Source organism: Pleurodeles waltl, chromosome 5 (genome assembly GCF_031143425.1).
Source record: "Pleurodeles waltl isolate 20211129_DDA chromosome 5, aPleWal1.hap1.20221129, whole genome shotgun sequence".
Classification (NCBI taxonomy): domain Eukaryota; kingdom Metazoa; phylum Chordata; class Amphibia; order Caudata; family Salamandridae; genus Pleurodeles; species Pleurodeles waltl.
In genome coordinates this window covers 1,622,891,393-1,622,915,296 of record NC_090444.1, presented here as the reverse complement: position 1 = coordinate 1,622,915,296, position 23,904 = coordinate 1,622,891,393, and positions in this window count along the sequence as shown.

Here is a 23,904-nt window from a genome sequence, read left to right as displayed (position 1 = left end):
GCCCACCTCTCTCCCCTATCTCTCCCCATCCCCAACTAATGTCCAAAATAAATAAAAATGTACAAATGCCCTGCCCAAATTCCGACCATCTCCAGCCACAATAAAACTCCCTCCCACCAAACAAAAGGGCTAACAGAGGGCATTCTAAATAAGGGTCCGTAGGTGGTGCATCTGGGCCTCAAGGTGTCCGATCCTATGGTCCAATTGTGCCAGCTCGTGCAGCACTTGGCAATTCTGTAGCTGGTCTGAGGAAGAGGAGGCAAGGGTATGCAGGGTCAGCTCTGGGTAGCTCCAAGCTGCTGCCAGCACTGGCATGGCCCAGAGGCACAGAAGGTTGGATGGTGGAACTGGGCCCCAGAGCAGGGGCATGTGCCTCGCCTTTCTTGTCCACCAGCCGTTGGTACTGGGAGCTGATGTCCTCCAACCTCTGCCACCGGAGCTGGGCCGCCATCTCCTGCCAGGTTAGTGGTGGACCAGCAGGAGTAGCTATGTCAAGAAAAAAAAAAAGAAAAAAGACAAATTGTAAAGAATGTTCTGTGCAAACACTTGTTTTTTAAAATTATATAGTGACAGAGCATATATGCATGTCTGTCCCCTAGGGCCATTGGAATTTTTGATGTGATTAAGAAAGTCACAGAGACATGATTTTACCAACAGATGCATCAAATGAAAGCACTGACTGGCTGAAAGGAGGCAGCATAAGATTTAAAAAAAAACAGAGTGAGTCATTTTTCTTGTAAAGCACTTCCTAAAAAAAGTAAACCAGACAGACACTTTGTGTGAATAAAAGAAACATAACTCTCATTTATGAGTAAGGCATCATCCACTATGGAGCAAAAGTATTCTATTCTTGTTGTGCTATATGAATGGAAGTGTGCAAGCTAGCGCATTAGATACAAATTTGCTACTCTCAGCAGTCTGCAGCTGGGGCAACTGCAATGGACAAAAGAAATCTATGATTCCAATGGCCCTGCTCTCCTCCAAATGCCTTTCAATTCTACTCTGACTCCAAAGAGGTAAATGATCAATATGTCACACACGTCATGTATAACATCCAGATAATAGATATCCTTTCTGCCTTAAGTAGATGGTGGGTAAAGCAATGCACTGCAGTACAGGGAAAGGAATGGGATATATAGATTTTATTGGACACTTTCGGCACAGAGTATCCCATCCTCAAAACACAATATCACACACTTAATCCCATTTTACTTTCTGGCTTCACCCTCAAACACAAATAATTTCAATCAAACACATTTGCTTGGAAGTAAGGAAGGAAACTTGACTAAAGGCCTCATTACAAGTTTAGCGGTCCATGAAGCCATGGCGGCGGTGGTGGTCCGACCACAATTAGCTTGGCAGTCGGACCACTGTATTATGCATCATGTGGCCTAAGGAGCAAAGACCGCTGCAGTCCCATCGGCACTGACAGGCAGCACAGACCACCAGGGTGCCATGGAGCCCATGTTTCCTCGGGACACATCATGGGGTTGCACACACCAATGTGACTGTGGCGGTCCAGCCACCACATCTCAGCAGGATGAAACAGTGAGTATAAAGGGAGCTACTCATCTGCAGGCAGCCACCATAGAGCCCATCACACATGTCCTGATCATTGAAGGAGCCCAAAATCCACGCCTCCGTGGACACAACCGACCATGAGTACACACACCTACCTGTGCCATTACACTCAACAACAGATCGTCACACCATTATCCACATGATATAAGGTCATGCTGTGGGCACCAAATACACATCATTGTGAACACAGCCCTAGTAATCCACAAAGAAGGACACATTCACAGCCTCAAAACACCTATTTTGAGCAGGTCACTCACTGTACCGCAACACTACACAAAAACACCATCTGACCATCTCAGGCACAGGGACAGTGAACTGTACACAACATTGTGTCACATAACACCAACAACACAGCAACATCACATCCACCAATACAACTGACACCCTCACATTAGAAAGACAAATATACTAGGATCACTATGTAAACAATACATATCTGAACAATAGGAACGGGGGCATCCGGAGAACTCAGGAAAGGATGCTGCACTGGGGCACATATCACTTTGCATATGCCCCTAAAACAACATTTGCACAGGAACTGGCCCTTCGGGTATCTCTGGGAAAAACAATAGTAGAGCCAAGTGACATGACTATCTGCACAATGTGGAAGTGCAAGTCAAGAAAGCCCATACAACAGCAACAGCATGGGTCAGATGTCTATATAAAGTAGCTTCAAGGTACACACAGCAAAATGGATGATAGCGCAATTGAACACCCTCATGGTCTGCACAAATAAAACGTGAGCTCCCACACATGAGAAGAATGTATAATCCATTTCAGGAGGACAAGTCTAACACCATACATGCTCATATTGGACAACATTGGATGAAATACGTACCATACCAAAGACAACACAATGCAATAACACCACAATTGCATTAACAAACACATATCCATACAGTCAACAGCTACCTTTGTCTTCGGTGACACAATCAGTACCCACAAAGTCAGAGTATGCAAACAACAGCAAATGGATCAGCAAACAGGCTGAAAAACACACACAACTGTAGGCAGATAACACAAGTTACTCAGAAACAACAAAAAGGTAGAAAAGTATTGGAAATGCAAATGTATACCCAAAATAACAATTGTTTGGGTATATTAACAAGTAATGACAAAATGTCCAAGGCCATTAGCCAGTCCATTAGTTATTCATTGCACAGTACTGTGACAACACTTGACTCCTATTACTGCCAGGGAACCTACACAGGAAGGGGTATCAAGTGGGCAGGTAGGCTCCTCACGAATCATCCTTGGGGAGGTGGGTCGGATTTGAGATGGGTGGGTTTGGTTTTGGGTTTGGGAGGGGTGGACTCTTTCTTAGAAGGTGTGGGTTTCATCTTGAGTGGGGAGGGGTATGAGGGCTTAGAGGGGGGAGATGTGACAGGGAAGGACCAAAAAATGTATGCTCTGTCACATGTATGATGACCATCTTCACATGTCAGACAGTAGTGAGTCATCAATACATGGCACATGCTGAAGACAAGTAGTCTCTGGGTGGCAGATGCCAATATACTCCTTTCACCAGATACATGGCTGAGGACAGTGATCCATCTCTACCCTTATTTTGGCCTGTAATGTTGAGGAGTAGTGGTCTGTTGCAAAGAATTTACACCCACTATAGCAACACACAGTACTTGATTAATCAATGTACATAGTCATATGTTGTCCCTGGAGAGCAAATTTTTGTAGATTGTACACAGTTGTGTCCTAGGTCCCTGGGCCACAAGGCAAGGCACATCAGTATGCAGCACATGACATGTCTACACAATCTCCCATCTAATGTGTTACACATGGCTCATCCCTAATCGTCATGGGGAGCTGTCGAATGGTAATGTGACAGGCAGGAATATGCCTTGTACTCACCCACTTGTGGCTGCTATGCTGTCCTCAAATGCCCATTGAGGTCTGAGTAGGCCACTTCCAGAATGCAGGCCATTAGGAGGGGTTATGGTCCATCCTGCGGCCCGTCCACGTTAGGAGGACAGCCGGACCTCTGAGATCTTCTGGGCCCAGAGTCTCATGTCGTCCCACCTCTTCCAGCAATGGGTGGCTATGGCCCCAAGAGTTTGAACTTTCTGGGGATGGCTCTCCATTGCTTCTTCTTCTTCTGATGGGCGTTAACCTGCATGGATGCAAAAGAGAAATCAAGAGATTACAGTCAAATTTTTTCACCCAAATGGTTGAGTCACATTCATGTCAGAAACACCAAGCTAGAACTTTTCAATTGGTTAACACTCCACAAGTGTGAAACACACAAGCCAATGTGTACAGAGACATGACCACAGACATATTTGCATCTGCAGACTGACCCACTACCCTGCTCAGGGCCTAAAATGACTAAGAAAGCTTACTGACATCAGTTAGCCCATGCTCCCTCCAGCAACATGTACTGTGATGTGAGCCACAATGAAATACTACACACCTATGTAGCTTCTGAAGGGTAAATTCCTTAGGCTTGCATGGACCAACAAATTCACACTCTGTGAGATTTACTCAATGCATACAGTCCCACAGGCAACTAGCATAGTACAGACTTCACCATTACACTTGAGTAACAATCAAGGGGCTGGCATCGTGGGTGCAGAAAGTGTCTTCCTTGTCCATGTGTGCACATGTGACCTAACAAATGCAGACTCATGCCACTTAAGGGGGTAGGTTCTATGGTGTGTACCTGTACCACAGAACACTCCTTTGGACATATGTTTTCATTCTACAGAGATGGCATCCAGCATACAAAGGCATGCATTGTACAAGTTCTGCTGTGACCAAGCCAATGACCCATATCCTGGCTTCCCAGGAATCAACACATGGTCTGCACTGTGGGACTGCCATTTGTGCACTAAGCTAGTACAGGACAAATGTGACCTATATGAAGGTGACAACAGAGCTGTAGGAGTAAGGGACATGCCATGAGTCAAAAGCACACATTGGCAATGATGCTAAATGCACATATGGACTAGTTTAATGATTTACCTCAGTATCCATTCCTAATCTAGCCAATGGGATGAGGCATTCAGGGCAAGTTTTGTCACTAGAGCACCATATTGCCCACATGCCAGGATCTGCTGGTGTTCAGGGAGTGGGGACAGTGCCACAGTTACAGAGCCACAGTGACTCTACTCCAGCCTAGACTAGGTCCCATCCTGGGAGATACATTTGACAGGCCCTGGTCTCTGCAGGCTGAGCATACCAAACCTACATGATGCTCCATTTCCATCACTTCCATGTTTACAGTACATCATGTGGCCATCAGCAATTTGGTATGTGGTGTGTGTGGTAACCTGAAGGGCATAGTGAGTCGGGATATGGATTTCAGACAACAGTTTGGCAAGGCCAGATGTGGGTTGCAAGACCTGTGGTACTATACACATTGATTACAAGATTCTCAAATGACTCTTACAAGATGGATACACAGCTCAAGCTGTCATGCACATATATGTTGTCCAACATTTACAACAATCATGAGGAAAGAGATGTCATTTTATGGCAGTAAAGTCTCCTTACCTAGTGATGGGCGTCCAACACAAGGAGGATTTAGGACCCCAAAAACCTCAAACAACACAATGTGACTGAACTTAACATATGGCATTGGCCACTAATACCTGCACATTTTACATCTCATTGATATCACACAGCCTGCAACAACAGGTACACAAGAAGTCTAAGAGACACACAGTGGCACATTGTAGCCTGTGAGGAGGGAAAGGATGGTGAAGTATAAAGAAGATTGCACACATGAGGTACTTACCTGCTCCTCTGGTGAGCCATAGAGTTGTCCATACAGTGGTGGGACCTCATTGACAAGCCTCTCCAGCTCTTCTGGAGAGAAGGCAGGGACCCTATCACCTGCTGGACATGGCATGATTGCCCCTATAGGTGGCACACAACAGCTCAGGTGATGGAGGTGTTGCTAGAAGGAGTGTCAGGATCGAAGTGAGTGAATGTGCACAACATGACAGTCACATCCGCCACATATGTTGTTGTCGCCACCAGCGGACACAGCCATTGGGCTGCGACTGTCTCTGGCAACAACGTTAGCCTATGGCTGTGTCAGCCTCTGTCGCAACCCCCTACCACCATGAAAACTTCTGCCAGTGGTCGCAGGTGGTTCCTAATGTCCAATGGAATAGGTCAGGCATCCGCCATTTTGGCAACCAGTAATGCTGTATTGGACTTTATAATCTGTGTCACACCTACAGTACCTGTTTTGTTGCATCACAAACATTCTTATCATGTCTTGTCATGGAGGTCCTTCTACTCAACCACCATTGTAGTATGTTGCAGGGCATAGATGGAATTTTACAGCGGTGCACAGTCCACGTTCCCCGACAGTCATTTTGGCGGTCGGAATATACAGTCACATTTTGAGGGGCAATTGTGTTGCACGTCTGAGGTTTGTCCAAATCCATGCTTTGGACACATGTTAAAAACCATGGGGGTCACATGTGACCCTTGTGTAGTTGGAAATTGTGATGTGCACTGGGTGTGATGTCTATCCAGTCAGAAATATTTTGTCACATGACAACATTGGCATGCATCATGTATGCTGCTGTAGAAACACTGACTAATGTCACAACTCATGTCTTATCACACATAGCTACCCTGGAAGAGAGATGATACAACAAGCTTCTGTCTACCGTCAACTGCTAGACCTTCAGACCATGGAAGAACACCATATCATCATGCACTACCACCTGGATAGGCAAACAATAGTGGACGTTAGTTGGAGACAGATCTGATGCCAGCTAATAGTTATCCAACCTGCATACCACCCATTGTATGAGTCATGTCAGTACTGCCCTTCCGAGCCACAGGGTCCTTCCAACATACAGTGGCCCTATCTGCGGGTATGTCCTAGTCTATGTTCTCCTGTTGAAGGATTTCCTCTCAGCAATGATGAAACGAATTGACGGCTAAATCAGGTTCCCCTGATATGAGGATTTTGCCAATGTGAAGTCTGACTTCTATGGTTTTGGCCGCCTCCCACTTGTGGGCATGTGAAGAATGGATCACATTTGGGTGGTCAATAGTCTATACAAGGTTGCAGTGGCATGCGAGGAAGAGTTTACCATTTCCCACTTGACATTTCATCTGTTGTTTGCCATAGTAAGATGTTGATCGAAATCCCTAGAAACAGGAACCCCAATTACGGGGAGCAAACTCCTGATAGAAACTATCAGTGGATCATGGTCACTTCCATATGACCCCATTACTGTAAGTCCCTCATGTAAATGTGGAGGAGGGATTTATATCTGAACAAGAGCACCCATTATATGCTAGGGGACCATGGGCTAGAGTGATGTTAACAATCTGAAATGCTGCTTAGTCTATTGGTCTTGATTAATTGTGGAATGCCCCATAGACTGTCCTCTTCCCAATAAAGCTCCTGTGCCAATGAGTAGGGTTCAAAGGTGGCACTAAAATCCCCAGCAATCAGGATATAATAGCCACTATTACTACTGGCTAACATATTATGCAACACATACAATTTCAGATTCACAGCCTCGTACAACGCTTCTACTATAGATGTTTACCAGTAGAAGTGATTGCTCTCTGTGAGTGGACAAAACTAGTCACTGTAGATCAGCATAGCCCATATCCAATTCTCTCACTTGACACTTGAGGGAGCCACTAACCCAAATTAGTATGCCCCGAGGGTCTACCGGAAAACACTCTGCTAGCCGGAACCCAATAGCTTCTATGCCTTGGTCTGTACTTGGGCTCCACGGCTCATGTTTCCTGGAATACACAGATCATGTGCTCATCTATTTAAAAAAACAGTCTGGGATGGACAGTTTAGCTTCCAGCCCTGCTAGGTTCCAGCTGATGATTTTAACTGGCTTCTCAAGCTTTGCTTGGGGTTGTGCCAAAGGTATACCTGCTGAATTCAAAGTTTGCATCAGTTTGCCCTTAGGGTGAGCATCACCAGTTAGATGTACCAGAAGCATTTGGAGCAACCTCCAGATCACCTTCCCCAAGAAACCTGATGGGCCCTGATTGACCCCACCTTGAGTCAGTCCACATCAGACAAAGCAAATGGCGTCTGCCTACATATACTCTGTTGGTGGGGGGGGGGTCACCATTCTGGGCACAAATACTGTCAAGACCGCCTAAGCCAGTTTCTGACCTACTAGTAAAAGGAAAATGTGTGCGGGGATAGAAAGCTGCAAGTCTGCACAAAGAAACAAAGAAAGCCCCCTGGGCAGAGGACCAATTTTGCAGTAGTTTAAAAAGATCTGATTAACTATGGCAGGAGAATAAAAATTAACAAACAGCACTACAGCCCCCTTCACAGTACTTATTCAACAAACCACCCAAGCCACCCTCCTCACCATTAAAATTGAGGACGGTATTGAAAATGGAAAGTTAGATTGGATGACATTGTTTTTCAGTTATGTGAAAGTTTCTGAACTATTTCTGCCTATAAGCTAAGAACATTGGTAATTACTACCAGTAATGGATTTGCCTCAGGAGTAAGATGTAGTGCCCTGGGACATTTGTCACTACTTCTTACCACCTTCCAATTATTCACTCTTTGATAATTAATAGAAACCCTACCGTCCCTGACCACTAAATTGGCACCTCTTTTTCCCATATTTTTGGGGACTGCACAGCCAAAATGGCAATCCTCTGGAACTTGACCAGGGAGACCAACCATACCCTCACACAAGGCCAGTCCAAAGGTAGCATCAATATGGTCAAGATTACAGTGTGGCTCTAAGTGCGATGGAAGCCCCTTTTGGCAAGGCAGAACCCTATCCCGCATTCCAGACAATGTTGAACTCCTCTGAGACTGGGGCTGAAGGGAACAGATTGTGAGCAATGAGTCATTGGTCTTAAGTAATTGAACAACCTCCCCCAACTTCTCTTCAATGGCTGTTAACCGATTCTCAATAGGTCACAGTCTTTCAGCTAGTTCCTCCACGATATGCTCCATAATTAGGGTGGCTTGGTTGAAAGGACACCCCTGGGCCCCTTCAACCATTTCCTTTTTAGATCTGGGGCAGGCTAGAGGGACCAACAATATATGCATGTTTGTTCTTTAAGGATTTTCCACCCTGCTTCCTTTTCCCTTTAGAGGCCGAATCCTCAGTTGTTCCGGCAACAGAAGCAGATGAAACCAATGGAGGCTCAGCTGTAGATAAATCAATTAAGCAGGTGGCTGATTTCTCCTGACAAACATCTTGCTTAACCCCCTACTGGTTCACCCTCAAATACGGTAGGGGGGACATCAAAAACAGATATGGTGAGAGAGGGATAGACAGGGGGGCTGTAATGGACAGACGACTTTCGACCAATTTGATCTCCTTTTCTATGGCTCCAACCGCCTTCTGTAAGAAGCAATCTAATGTACTATTGCCCTTAAACCTGTCCTGTTTTTCACCTACCTTCAGTTTGCCCATCTTTTCACAGGTGCGGTAATCGGTATAACAAAATATGACCTCAGGGTTTATAATGCCACAAAGTAACAACAACTAGAGGCAGCAATCCGATTTATCAAGATAAAATATCACTTACTATAAATGGCAGGAATATGTAAATTCATGAACACGTTAGTGGGGTGTCCCAGCCCAGCCTCATCCAGCTGATGAAGGGCGAAGAAGGGTCCGGGCTTAGCCTTATACAGGTTCAGCGCTCCAAAGCTAAATGTGCCTGATAGCGCAAAGGATCACAGCTCCTGACGCTAGTGAATCTGGGGGCTGTAGTCCTCCTAGCCCCCTCCTCGATCTTGGGCGTCCCACACAGCGGTCAGAGCTGCAAAGCTGAATGAACCCAATGGCACCAAGGATCATGGCTCCCCAGGTGGGTACACTTCAATTGGGACTTGCCAAATAGGGACTAAGAACAATCCAGGATGACCCAAAAAGACGAGTATCTGGCGCTACTTGTCAAAGATTATAATATATCACTGGTGGTGCACTTAAAAGGAGGTCATCCTAAACTCCTTACATTCAGCGATAAATCACTGATAACAGTATAATTTTATATAAGGCACACAACCAAAAATTGAGTCCATTATCCGTCAATATTCATATCGTTATCATCCAAATTTCAGAAAGTAAACAACCATATCCACAGTTCTTCAATTTTTATTGTCCATATTTCAAAGAGAACCAATACTCATGTCTTCAATTCTTCAATTTTCCAGCTGTTAGTTGTAGATGACCAAAAGAAACTCGCCCGCCAACACGTGTTTCGTCAGGGGTGTACCCCAAGACTTCATCAGGGCTGTCTGCTTCTAAACTGAATCTTAACTGATTCCTCTTTAGTAAATTAGATTATTTGTATACGAATAATCGGACGAGCAGAATCGCATCAAAGATACAAGTTGGTTCGATAGAGATATTGGATGCTTTGTTTTTTTCATTGTCCTCAACACTGGAGGTCTTAACCAACTATGATTTACAAAAATTTTGGTTGCCAAATAGGGGCCTTTGGACAAGTGAAGACTGGGCTGCTGAGTGGAGTAGAGTAACAGCAAAAGTGGCAAAAGGTGAGCTACGAGCAAGCGTGACTTAGCATTTTGATGACAATTTTTGTGTTGTGACTTATCAGACTCTACGACTCCCTCAGGATGCAGATGGGCAAGAACGTCTCCTCCCAGAGGAAGAGATGTAAGGGGGCACTGGGAGGGCCACTGCCACTCTTCTTGGCTTGCAGCTGGTGCCTGGGAGCAGGGAATGGACCTTGCACTTGAGGTCATTCCACCTCTTCCTGAATTTTTCAATGATTCTGTCCCACATTTCGAATTTCCTTCTGAGAGGAGCATGTTGGACTTGTGCTCCAAACACTTGTGGCTCTACTCTTATGATTTCATCCACCATGACTCTTAGCTCATCTTCTAAAAAATTGGGATTTTCAGAATGTGGCATGGTGGAAAAGAAAACATGGGTGACAGTGACTCTCTAAACAGGGGTAGTGTAAAAGGGTGTGAATGGAAAAAAGTGAGTGCAGAGTGTTCTACGGGATGGTGAGAAAAAGATGTGCCTAATCTATGCACTCTACAAAAAAAGGTGCCCGGGCTTCATTGTCTTGCAGTGGAAATGCGAAGGGTTGTGACCTGTGTAGGTGTGTGTTTTATAGTGTCCTTTTCATGTGTTTTATAGTGTCTTTTGCAGGTGTGTCCACTGTGGCAATGTGTGTCAGCTGTGTTGTTTTCAAATTCATCCAATGTGCAATTATCTGTTGTTTTGCTGACCGCTAGCCGCCGTGGTTCGGCCAGCCATTGGCTGACCACCATGGGGGACTGCCAGGGCAACTGTGTGCTTTTAATATGCTTTTTGGTTGTTTTCAGTGCTGTCGGTGCTGGAGTTCGGACCGTCTATATCCAGGCTGCCACACTGCTGGCAGTCTGCCATTTTTTCTTGGTGGTCAGCGTTCCTGCCTGTATATCTTATAATATGGTGGTCTGAAAGAACGCCAACATGACAGTCTTTCTGAGACTGCCAACATGTCGGTCTTGCGGTATGACCACCAAACTCATAATGAGGCCCTTAGGGGCATATTTATAGGACCCTAGCACCACCTTGCCCCACAATAACATTTATTTTGACGTTAATGTGCCCCAACAAGGCCAAAATCCCGTGCTGTATTTGCATGCATTGCGCCACCCTGTAACCTTTTGCACTACATATTGCCTGTGCCAGGCATAATGTATGCAAAGGGGGTGTTCCCCCGTTAGTAGTGGCGGTACAATGGTGCAAAGACATCTATGTGATTTCTTTGCACCATTTATTATGGCACTTTTAACGCCTGCTCAGGAGCAGGCGTTTAAAGGGGTCTCCCATTCTTTAGAATGGTCCCCTATGTACTCTGCAGGAGTAGCGCCAACAGTTTGGTGCTACTCCTGCAGATTACATCAATAGAGTCATTAAAAATGACTCTATTAACCCCCTACCCTGCACCATGGTGTGCTGTATTATAAATACGAGAAACTCATCTCTCATCTAAAATTATTCCACATATGCTCAATGACATTTTATACAACATTTTATGTCCCATATTTACACACAGCACCTCACTGCTGTCACACCACACAACATGAAAGCAGTGTCACATGAGCCTCCTGCAACTCATCATGCACTCTCCCACACCCCACACACCATCCCTGCACCAACAACACCCACCACTCCAATCACTTACAGTCACGCAATCAGGCAACCACTCACACAGACCAAGCACCACCCAAACAACATTCCATACTTGCATGCATGCTCCTCAATAGCTTCTCGCTCACCAAACGCCATGAAGATATGGAACTTAGTGCACAACCAGACTCCAGACCTGCTTTTATCCACTGAAGCATGGCTAAACCCAACCTCAGCACCAAACATCACTTCAGCTATCTCCATCGGCTACAAGACTGTTAGGCAAGACCGTCAGCAGTGTTACGCCCCATGCCACCTGTGCGTTATATGGCTCACTGGCGGCAGGGGTTTGGGATGACCCTTCATTGCAAAATTTACATGTAACACCCTAGGCTTCACCTATCACTCCACATAGTTCAACACTGCAAAAAGTATAGTGCCATTCCACAGTGCCAGCCAGGTGCCGTATTTATGGAATGGCGCAAGACAGCACTAAACTTGGGCTAGCGTCTTAGAAGAAGATGCTAGCCGGGTGGGGGTGGTGGTAGGGAAGGAGGGGGTTGTGCGCCAGGAAATGGTGCTTGCCTGGTTGAGGCAAAAAAAACTTGGGTGGTGTGGTGAGCAAAAACCCGATGGATTACTGGGGGTGAATGTTTGCATTGTTCAGCATTCCGTCCATCATATGTTCTTTGTGCATTTGCGACCCCAAGTGGGAAGGGTATGTGCAGACGTGAGTCCCGTGCTCACTATGCCACTGAATTCAAGCTAGCCTAGCTGATGAAGGATGATACCCTGAAACAGGTCCTAGGATGCTTGTTTCCGGTCCAATGAGGGCCTGGCTTGGCAGTTTGGGCTGGACTGTTCCCATGAGGAACAGGGTCAAGACTGATTTGCATATGGCTGGGTCCAAACTGGGGAGGCGTGGTAAGCAAAAAAACAATGGATTAAATCCAGATCTTTGAGACTGGGGGTGAATGTTTGCATTGTTCTGCATTCCGTCCATCATCCTTTTTTTTTGCATCTATCCAGACTAGTGCCTGGTGCACAACCAGCAAAAACATGACTCCTGTCTCAGGAAAGACAGGAGTCATGCCACAACCCCAATGGCCAGCACAGGGGACAAGTGTCCCCTTGGCATGGCAATTGCACCCTGTGCCATGCAGGGGGCCCCACGTTAGGGCCCCTGATGGCACTTTAAAAAAACATAAAAAAATACTTACCAATACTTACTCTACTTATCTGGGAAGGGGTCCCCCATCTTCTGGTGTCCCGCTGGTGGAGGTGGGGAAGGGGATGTTCCCCTGGGGCTTGGGGTGGGCACCTGTGGGCCCATTCCATGGCATTGAACCATGGAATGGGTCCACAGGTCCCCTAACGCCTGGTATGACCGAGGCGTAAAGCAAGCTGTGCACCATTATTTGGTCCCTCCTCCCACCTGTGCGTCATTTTAGCATGGGGGATAAATATGGGTATAGCACCATTGTTTTGTTGGGAACGCCTACCTTGCATATCACTGACGCAAGGTAGGCTCAGGCATCTAAAAAATGGTGCAAACTCCAATATTTTGATGTTAGACATGTCTATCGTCAAAATATAAATATGGAGTTAGGTTTGCACCAAATTTGAGTAAAAAAAATGACACAACTTCCATGTAAATGGACTATAAATATGCCCCCAAGACTGTTAGTATAAAGACTTTGAAAGACCCAAACTCATTTTAGGGAATTGTCTGTGATTTGAGATACTCTTTCTTGAAAAAAGACTTCCACATTAACAATACTTGGGACACCGAGGGAATTGGGTATACCGTCTTAGATTAAGAAGCATTATTCTGTTTTAGTTGGTCTTCTGAAGTGCTGGATCTCAATAAATCTTGTAGTTGTGGGAACTTCATAGAGGGATTGTGGTGAATGAGATTACTGAATGGAAAGGCCCCATACATTAATGTTTCTGCATCACATTTACTGTGAGTGTTGATCCGAACAGAGGCAATCAGAGAACCTGGGACAATCTACTCTTGAAGCTGTGAAGAGAACCAGGAAGGTCTTGTCTACCACCCTTACCTTTCTACTTCCCTTCCCCTTCTCCTCAGAGAACAATCGCCAACACTTGTGAATAACTGTGTGCTGAGGGTTGTTCTAGAGGGGCTGGCTGGACTGTTGTTGCTCCTGCAGATCCCTGCATTTCAGGTAAGATGAGTCTTGACAAGCACAAGCTTGGAATTGAAGTCACTACCATCAGCTGCACCAGCTACATGGACACCTTCACCATCTACATGGAACATCTCATGTTCAAGGCATGCATCACAGCCAATATCAAAATTACCCACACCACTGGACACCTATTGGGCTCACTTTTCCCTTTAATCAGCAACATCATAGTTGATAAGTCATCAAAGAGGAGTTGGAATGACAGCACCCTCATCAGTTTCAGCATACCCATCCTGCACCATCAGAGACCTACCACCACCTGAACTATCCTGAAAAGCATCTCAGAGAAAAGCATCTCTGCCCTCTCCGAGCACTTGCCTGACCACAAAAGCAACTTGTGGAAAGCCATCAAAATCCTCAACTGGTGCTGTATATCCCTGTGCACGTGTTTCTGGGTTTAGCCCATCATCAGCAGGGAGCAGCGTGGACTAGGGGCACGCTTGGAATGCCGCCAAATGTTTTCTCAGGTTTAAGTACCGCTCATAGCGCACAGGTGCCTCCCAAGGCTCATCAGCCGTGGCTCAAGGGAGCCATCAAAAGACAGTTTCAAAGAGAGGGAGCACGCTGCCTGCACTCCAGCAACAAATTGTAACCCCAAAGCATCATGATAAATGCAGTCGATTCGTAGTCCGTTCAAAAAGTAAAAAGAGTCTTTCACCTCCGTAGGTGCAGCAAGTGCTGTACATCCCTGTCCACGTGTTTTTGGGTTCAGCCCGTCATCAGCAGGGAGCAGCGTGGACTAGGGGCTTGCTTGGAATGCCGCTAAGGGCCAGATGTAGCAACCCGTTTGCGAGTCGCAAACGGCGAAAATCGCCGTTTGCGACTCGCAAACGTGGGTTTGCTATGCAGAAATGCATTTTGCGAGTCGGATCCGACTCGCAAAATGCATTTCAGACTCGCTAATAGGAAGGGGTGTTCCCTTCCTATTAGCGACTCGCACTGGTATGCAATTCCATTTGCGGCCGCGAATGCGGCCGCAAATGGACTCGCAGTTACCATCCACTTAAAGTGGATGGTAACCCAGTCGCAAACGGGAAGGGGTCCCCATGGGACCCCTTCCCCTTTGTGACTGGACCAGATATTAATTTTTCAGGGCAGGGAGTGGTCCAAGCGACCACTCCCTGCCCTGAAAAACCGAAACTAAAGGTTTCGGATTTTTTTAAAGTGCAGCTCGTTTTCCCTTAGGGAAAACGGGCTACACTTTAAAAAAAAAAAACCTGCTTTATTGACAAGCAGGTCGCTAACATGGAGGCCTGCTGACGTCAGCAGGCCTCCATGTTAGCGAGTGCCTATACTCGCAATGGGGCCGCAATTTGCGACCCACCTCATGAATATTCATGAGGTGGGTCATTGCGACCCCATTGCGAGTTGCAGTCGGTGTCTGAGACACCGTACTGCATAGCAATTTGCGAGTTGCAAATTGCGAGTCGCAGGGACTCGCAATTTGCAACTCGCAAATTGCTTTTTTCGTACATCTGGCCCCAAATGTCTTCTCAGGTTTAAGTACCGCTTATGGCACACATGTGCCTCCCAAGGCTCATTAGTTGTGGCTCAAGGGAGCCGTCAAAAGACAGTTTCAAAGAGAGGGAGCACACTGCCTGCACTCCAGCAACAAAGTAAAACCCCAAAGCATCATGGTAAATGCAGTCAATTTGTAGTCCATTCAACACCAATAAGACAGAAGTAGAGCTCTTCAGCAAGAGCAAGTGGCTGGCTGAACTGAGATACACATCCACAACCTACACTAGGAACCTTGGAACAATGATTGACAGTAAACTGACCATGACTGAACAAGTCAATGCCATCACTGCACTGCTTCATCACTCTGAAGATGCTGAGGAAGATCTTCAAGTGGCTCTCAAGCAACACTACTAAAACTGTCACTCACACCTTAGTCACCAGCAAACTGTACTATGGGAACACCAAATTTGCTGTGATCCCCAGGCAACTCACTAGAAACTACAAATCACCTAGAATTTGCCAGGAAAACATATCCTCATCCTTCCACACAGACTCACATCACACCATAACTCACGATTTACACTGGCTCCCAATACACAAATGTGTTCAATTGAAACTTCTCACAGACTTTCAAGGCACTACACAACTCAGTTCCCACCTACCTGAACAGTCACATCTCCTCCCACCAACCATCCAGACACCTATGCTTCACAGAACTCCTACTTGCACGCAAACCAACCATACACAGAACCAGATCAGGAGGATGGGCATTCTCTTACATCACTCCTACAGCATGGAACAACCTCCGACTCTACATAAGAACCTCCTCCTCTGTTCACAAAGTCTCCAAGTTGTTGAATGTCAGGCCACTCAGCTGGAGGACTTGTCCGCAGAGATGATATTGGACTCTACTCTCTCCCAACACAATGCACGACCAAGGAATGATAACCTCAAATGAAGCACTGTCCTAGGAGGGAAGGGGGTTGGGACAAAATAATGAAAGAAACAAAGACTTGTGCCCTCTGTGTGGTATCCTCTTTCCTATCCTGCTTGGGAGTCTTCCTCTTTCGGGGTGTACAGGAGAGTTAACAGAAGGGAAGGAACACACACACTATTTTTGCATTGGAATGCATAGTTACTTCAAATAGTATTTAAACCATGCGAAGTGCATACTCTCAGAGATGCTTATAACAACACAGAATATATACACTGCTTTAGTTTTTCTTGGATAGAAATTCCCAATCCTTTCTTGAGCTTTGGATAACAGTTCACAGTTATTTCCCTGGCAGCATATTATGTCATATGCTTTTGTAATGTGACTGCTCTTCCTTTCCTTATTTTTGAAATTTATTTTTCAATTTAAATGTTCGCAAATAGTCTCTTGAACCTCCAGCAGACAGCGTGGGAATCTTATGCCGGGATTTTTTACAAGCCTTGAAATTTTTATTTTTTGTAGAATTGTTGCGAACGAGAAACAAAGAATACTGCACTCACCTTGTTTCCTTTTCTTTTGCTTGTCCTTCCTTTGATGGCAGGCTATGCCCTCAAATGTCGGAATGACCAACAGGCTGTTTCCTAAATGGCTGCAGCCACAAAGAGGATTCCCCACCGTCACTCAGAGGTAGGTCTTTTCTGGAATGTGGGGATCGGAGAAGTCCGATGAACTGCTCAGAGATGACTGTAGGGACACAGATATCACTGGGTCAGCTTAGGAAGCTTGGACCAGGGAGAAGAGGGTGCAATGATCCAGGAGAGTGGAAGGGGGATAAGGGTTCATTTTCGGGAAATAAAGCCAAGTCCCCGATTGGGGTTTGACAGAGTATTTATATGTAGATAGTGTTTTCTAAAAGGACACATGAATCACTCTCGAAAGTCCCTGACTGGAAACTCCACGTATTGGTGGTACATGAATTACTCTGAAAAACACCTTACTGGAAAGTCCCTGGCTGCAGGTGCATGCATTATTATCAAGCATGTGAATAATTGGAATAACAGAAAAAAGGTCATCATTGAAGTGAGCCTTGTACAAACATGTGGAATAAAAACATGAGGCCTTTTAGTCAAACCTAGGGATAATTACAAGCACATTTAAAATTGCATAAACAAAGATCATTCAAAGGTTTGGTATAGGCAACAGTGGTATCAAACTTAGAGCAAATACTTAGCCAAACGTGTGTGGGTTTGAGGAGCATCTACAAGATTTAAAAAGTGATGAGTTACAGAACAGGTACATGCTTGGGTGTGGGGATTAGTGATTGTAACAGTTCCACCCACAAAAGGTGACCCACAGGGCGAGGTTTATCGGGATTTCTTACATGGAAGTGTCATACCAATTGTGGGGCATGGACATTTCCAGCAAGTTCCCATGATCGATCATCTGAGCCAGAGCCCTTCCAATCTATTGAATAGAACAAACAGCCATTTATTCTCTTGGAGTCTATGATCCTCTGTACTTCGAATTCTAGGTGACCATCGATCTTTATTGGAGGAGGATCCTCCATCCTGAAGATCTGAGTATTCTTTTGGAAGAAAATGTGGGGTTCTGGAGCAAATACTAGGCATGTTTGGGGTGTTGTTAGATCTTGTGCAGTGCTATAACAATTATAACAACAGTTTGATGACCCCAGGGTCACCCGGCATAACGCCCAATCAGTGAGGGGATAAAGGAGTTGTAGCCGGGGTATCCCCAGAATGGCTCCAAATGTGGGCGTATCTATCAGATCAAAACACAAGGTTTCAGTGTGCCTATTTTCCAAAAACAAGGGTTATAGGAACAGTTTGATAATGACACCTCAGTGCCATCAACTGCCCTTACTGCCCCTGGTTCTTGTTTCTTAATTCGAGGAATATTTAAAGAACTGGCCAAGGTTAAGACCAAGTAATTCCCTGTAGCTCCTGAATCGAGGAAGGATAGGCAGAACTTTATGTTCTCCTGGGAGAAACAGAACGGTGACTGAAATAGTTAGATGACATAGAATTTTACCTATGGTATGAGCAATGTATTGTGAAGTCATTGTATTTGACTTACTCAAACAAGTTGACCTCAGTGCTGATTGAGCTTGCTAGTTTTTCTGGTTATTTTCTGTGACAACTGCTATCCTTTTTTAGCCTCTTTTGGTTTGGTGGCACAACCGTGGGCCAAGTACCCGGCTTTGCCAAATACATAGACATAAATTTAGTTTTCTACGTTGTTCCTTTTTACTGTTAGATAATGATCCTCATGTTCCCCTAAGCTGCGTTTGTTCTACCAGTTCATGAGTTTTACCATCAGTCTCCTTTCACTCAGGTGAAACCACAAAGAGTCTGTAAATCGATAATCTAACCTGACAACTAGATTAATACATTCTGACCAATCAGTAGGGGGTCAAAATGTGTGCCAAGGAATCTTTTCATTCTTCTTTAAGTCCCCTATAGAATAGTGAAGTTTGCTTTTCTTCAGGCCATTGTGTCTCAGTAACTAATTTACGAAAGGTTGTGATATAAGTAAGTAAGTCTTTCCCTTGCTGTAAGTTTAGAAGCTCATTGCCACTTGCCTAAATAAAAGTGTGCTTGGCAAATAAACGTTGCATGGCATCGCAAAACTTAGTATAGTCATGCAATAAGGGGTTGTTGTTCTCGATAAGTGGTATTGCCCAGTTTGCAGCATTACCCCCTAGTTAAGAGATGATAAATGCAATCCGAACAGTATCAGATGAGAAGGCACCGGGTTTACATAGAAAATGTATTTGACACTGATTCCAGAACGTGTCAAATTTGGCGCTATCTCCAGAAAAGTGTTCTAATAGAGCAAGTGGCATGGGGTAGGTGTGTGTACAGTAACATTAACCAGAGGCACTCCTTCATTCCCTGATGACTGTATTGTTTGAGATTACATGCTTCTGAAATGCATGGGTTGAATGATGGGTTGTTTATCTTTGAGAGTGAATCCTGAATCTAACCTGGGTGAATGACATGGGCGATATTGCACCAGTTCATCCCTGAGAGTTTGATTTTCTTGACGCAGGGTCTGAACCATACTCTGCATTTCACCAAGGGCCCTAGTTAATTCTATCATACGGGGATTTCTTCACTACCAGAGATTTTGGGTAATATCTGGGCTAAGTGTTGGGTGTTTAACACCTTGCATGAGTCTATATAGTCTGAGTGGAAGGAATTGCAGTGGCTTGGCTTTCTGTCAGGCCACTCACCAGGAAGACTGGTCTGCAGAGATAATACTGGACCCTACTCTCTCCCAACACAATGCCTGACCAAGGCGCTATCCTAGGAGGGAAGGGGATTGGGACAAGATAATTAAAGAAACAAAGATTCGCGACCTCTGAGTGGTGTCCGCTCTCCTGCTCAGGAGTGCTCCAAGTGTCTTCCTCTTTTGGGGTGTACAGGAGAGTAAACTAAAGGGAAGGGACACACAAACATTATTTTAGCACTGGCATACATTAACATAGTTTGTTCAATTAGGATTTGATCAATGGAAGTAGATACACTCAGAGATGTTTATTACAACACAGAAAATATGCACTCCTTTAGTTATTGTGGGATAGAAATTCCCACTTCTTTCATGAGCTTCGGATAACAGTTGACAGTTTTTCCCTGGAAGCATATTACGTCATATGCTCTTGTTGTGTGACTGTTCTTCCTTTTCTTAATTTTGAATTCTCTTTTTCTCTTTAAAAGTTCACAAATAGTCTCTTGAACTTCCAGCAGCTATCGTGGGAGTCTTATGCGGGGAATATTTACAAGCCTTATAGTTTTTATTTTTTATAGAAATGTTGTGGACGTTAAACAAAGAATAGTGCATTAACCTTATTTTCTCTCCTTTTGCTTGTCCTCCCTTTCACTGCAGGTTACTCCCTCACATGTCGAAATGACCAATGGGCTGATTCCTCAACAGCAGCAGCCCCTAAGAGGATTCCCCACCGTCGCTCACAGGTAGTTTTGGTTTTGGAATGCGGGGATTGGAGAAGTCCGATGAGCTGCTCAGATATGACAGCGGGGATGCAGATGTCACCGGGTCAGACTAGGAAGCTTGGACCAGGGAGAGGAGGGTGTAATGATCTAGAAGAGTGGAAGGGAGGATAAGGGTTCTTTTTTAGGAAATAAAGCCACGCACCTGACTGGGGTTTAACAGAGTATTTATTATCAAATAGTCTTTTCTAGAAGGGCACATGAATTACTCTAGAAAGTCCCTATCTGCAGGCACATGGATAATTATCAAGCATATGAATAAAAATCCCTGACTGAAAAGTCCCCGTATTGGCGGTACATGAATCACTCTGGAAACTACCTGACTGGAAAGTCCCTGTCTGCACGCACAGGGGATAATTACCAAGTATGTGTTTGATTACAATTATAAAAAAAAGGTCATCATTGAATCCAGACTTGTACGAACATGTGGAACAAAAAAATGAGGCCTTTAGTCAAGCCTAGGGATAATTACAAGCACATGGAACATTAAAAACACAAAGAAGATTTAAAGGTTTGCTATAGGCAACAGTGATACCACACTTAGAGCAAATACCTAAGTTGTGTGAGTTTGAGGAGCATCTACATGATTTGTAAATTGATGAGTTGCAGAACATAAGGTAGTTGCTTGGGTGCGGGAATTAGTGATCGTAACACTGAAGAACTACTTTTCAATTCTCCAACCTAACATATGCAGGTCTAGACATACACACTGCTCAGCATTAGGCTACCCTCATGGGTGACAGTGCTCTTTACAAATACACATATCACACACACATACACGCGTAAGCACACAATACCACACAGCTCCTCGCATCGCAAGGAGATGAGGGCAGAGTTGGGACTTTGGCCTGATTGAGATATTGGTTGGCGAGTTACTATGTCACAATGGTGATGGATAGAATATAATGAGGTTTATATTTCAGAGGATGGGATATCTGTCTCCACTGTGACGGAATAACCCATCCTCCAAAATCTAAATCAGGCCCTTTGTGCTCTATTTATGTGCTACTACTTTCAATGTCTGTCACGTGAGTTTGATTTTTTAATATCTCCTTCTACACTATGTAGAACTACATTTGCCAGACTAACTCCTAAAATATGACAATAAAGTTAGTAGTGGCAAATTTAAACTTGTGTTTTCATTCTTATGTGTCCACACCCCCTAATGTAAGGGGATGGCGATACATACTCGTACTACAAGTCATAAATCTGGCCAGAGTTAGGGAATTGCTTTTAGTTTGATATGTTCACCTGGACATAGGAGTAAGTCTGCGTGTGAAGAAAATCCCACACATATATTTACCTTTGACAATTAGGACCTGTGTGAAATTTCCAGTCACACATTTCTATGTTTTGTTCACAAAATCACTATAGTAGGCAAAAACATTTCAGTTCTTCATGTGCAGCACTCCTTCACCTAAATGGGACAGGCCTCACATCAAGGAAGATTGATTCAGAATTGTCTTTAATGTAAATGGTAAATCTGCAATCCTAACTCATGTGAAATTGGGAGAGTTTGCCAAAATTTATATAATGAGCTACAGGTAAAAACTGAATTTTTAGGTCTTTCATTGAGAATATTTTGCCAGCAACCTCAGACAGACCAGTGTGGTGGGATTGTACCATTAATGATGCAAGTGGGCTACTTAGAACAGGCTATCATAGTAGACCCTTCCAGGTTAAGACTGCATAAAGGCTAGAGGGCTGTCCAGGGCAAACTTTTGGGTGAAGGTCTCAGAGCACTGAACAGAGATGACTGCTGAGTGGTCCCTCATTTTTTTAGCTAGGGACAGCTACGCACTTTGTACGCCTACTTGGATTTTTTTAACTCTTTTTTTCTGTTTTCATGGTTAAGACACAACAACAAACAAACACAGGTATCAGTACACCTGGGATTGCTGCTTTGTGTCACTTTGTTACAACCAAGCCATATAAATGGAAGTTGGGGTGCCTGGACAATGGACACATGGGGTTCCTGGAACACTTTAACAGTGGGTTTTGGTAGTACATCATGAGAATGTTCTATCCATTTGCCCTATGCCTTTCTGTGTTTTCTTGAGACAACTGCAGCCTTTATTTACCAATGCCTCCGATTTTGCACATTGATCCATGCCACACAGCTATTTTGGCAGCATCGGGGCTTCTGGTAAGTGCCAGTGTTTGGCTATGTCCCTTTTTTCTACTAGACAACTAATATCATACACTAACTTATTGACGTTTGTGCCATCCCACTATCGGTGTATGCCCAGTATGACCTTGCAAGGTTCTTGGTCCACAGGATAGCCTAGGATGCGGTGAAGGATATTGTGGATTCTAGTCTACTATGAGCGAATCAATGGACAGCCCCAGGTCATATATAGCAGGGTTCCCATCGCTGTGTGTAAATGCAATGGTTGCAGGCCTTACTTTCAGAAACAGTTTTGTCAGAGATATTTATTTCAGAGCTTTACTCCAGGGGATATTATTTCATGTTTATATCTTTTACACTGTCAAACAATTACTTGGATGCTTTTAATTCACTGACCCATCACCACCCGTAAACAACATCAATCGTTGACCTCTCACAACCCCTAAATAACATTAATCCATGTCCCCTATTTCCACTCTCTACTCCCAAACTACACTCTTCCCTAAACCCTAAAAGCCCTTGCTACCCAACAATCCACCAACCCTGAACCATAAAATCACTCACTACCCCTAACTCCACCAATTCCTGAACCCTAAAAATGTTTTTCTACGCCTAAACCCACTCATTCCATACCCCTTAAAACCCTTCAGCACACCTAAATTCCATCAGTTCCTGAACTCTAAAAACCCTTCACCGCCTTAAATACCAGCAATCCATGGCCCATAAGAACTTCTCATCACCCTAAACTACGCATTCCTGAACACTGAAAAACCCTTTCTACATCTAAACTCCACTAATCCCTGAATCCTTAAACTCTTCGCCACACCAGCCCTACACATAATTGAACCTTAATAACCCACACTAGCCCTAAACTCCACCCATCCATGAACCTTAATCCTGCTTAACACCCTTACACTCAACCCAGCCCTGAAACCTAAAAATACCTCACACACCTAAAGACCACTTATCTGGGGATACTAAAAACCCTACACCACCCCTACACTCCACCCATCTCTAAACCATAAAAAACTCCCCTTTCTGCCTGAAATACAAATATTCTTGACCCCCTAGAAACCCCTCATCACCTTAAACATTACCCCTTCCTTAACCCAAAAACCGCATTGTAGTCCTAAACTTCACCCAATTTCAATGTAATTTTGGATTTTTCCTTAAAATTATCTTAACTTTAATTTTTGATATTTTTGTATTTCCCTAAAATTGCCTTTCCTTAAAAACTATTTGGTTTCCTCCAATGTGCTTTCTCCGTTTACATTTTCAATTAATTCACACACATCAGACTACCAGTTGTGATTGAGGTTTGGCCAGTAGCTGTTCTATATTTAGCTTCCACTAGTCATTTGGTCTTTGTGAGACCTTAACGCCCAAGCACTTGAATGGGCTAGATGATTGTCAGGCGTCCGGGATGTTTGGGAGGGCCACCTTGTTAGTTACCCCAACTAGAATAAGTACA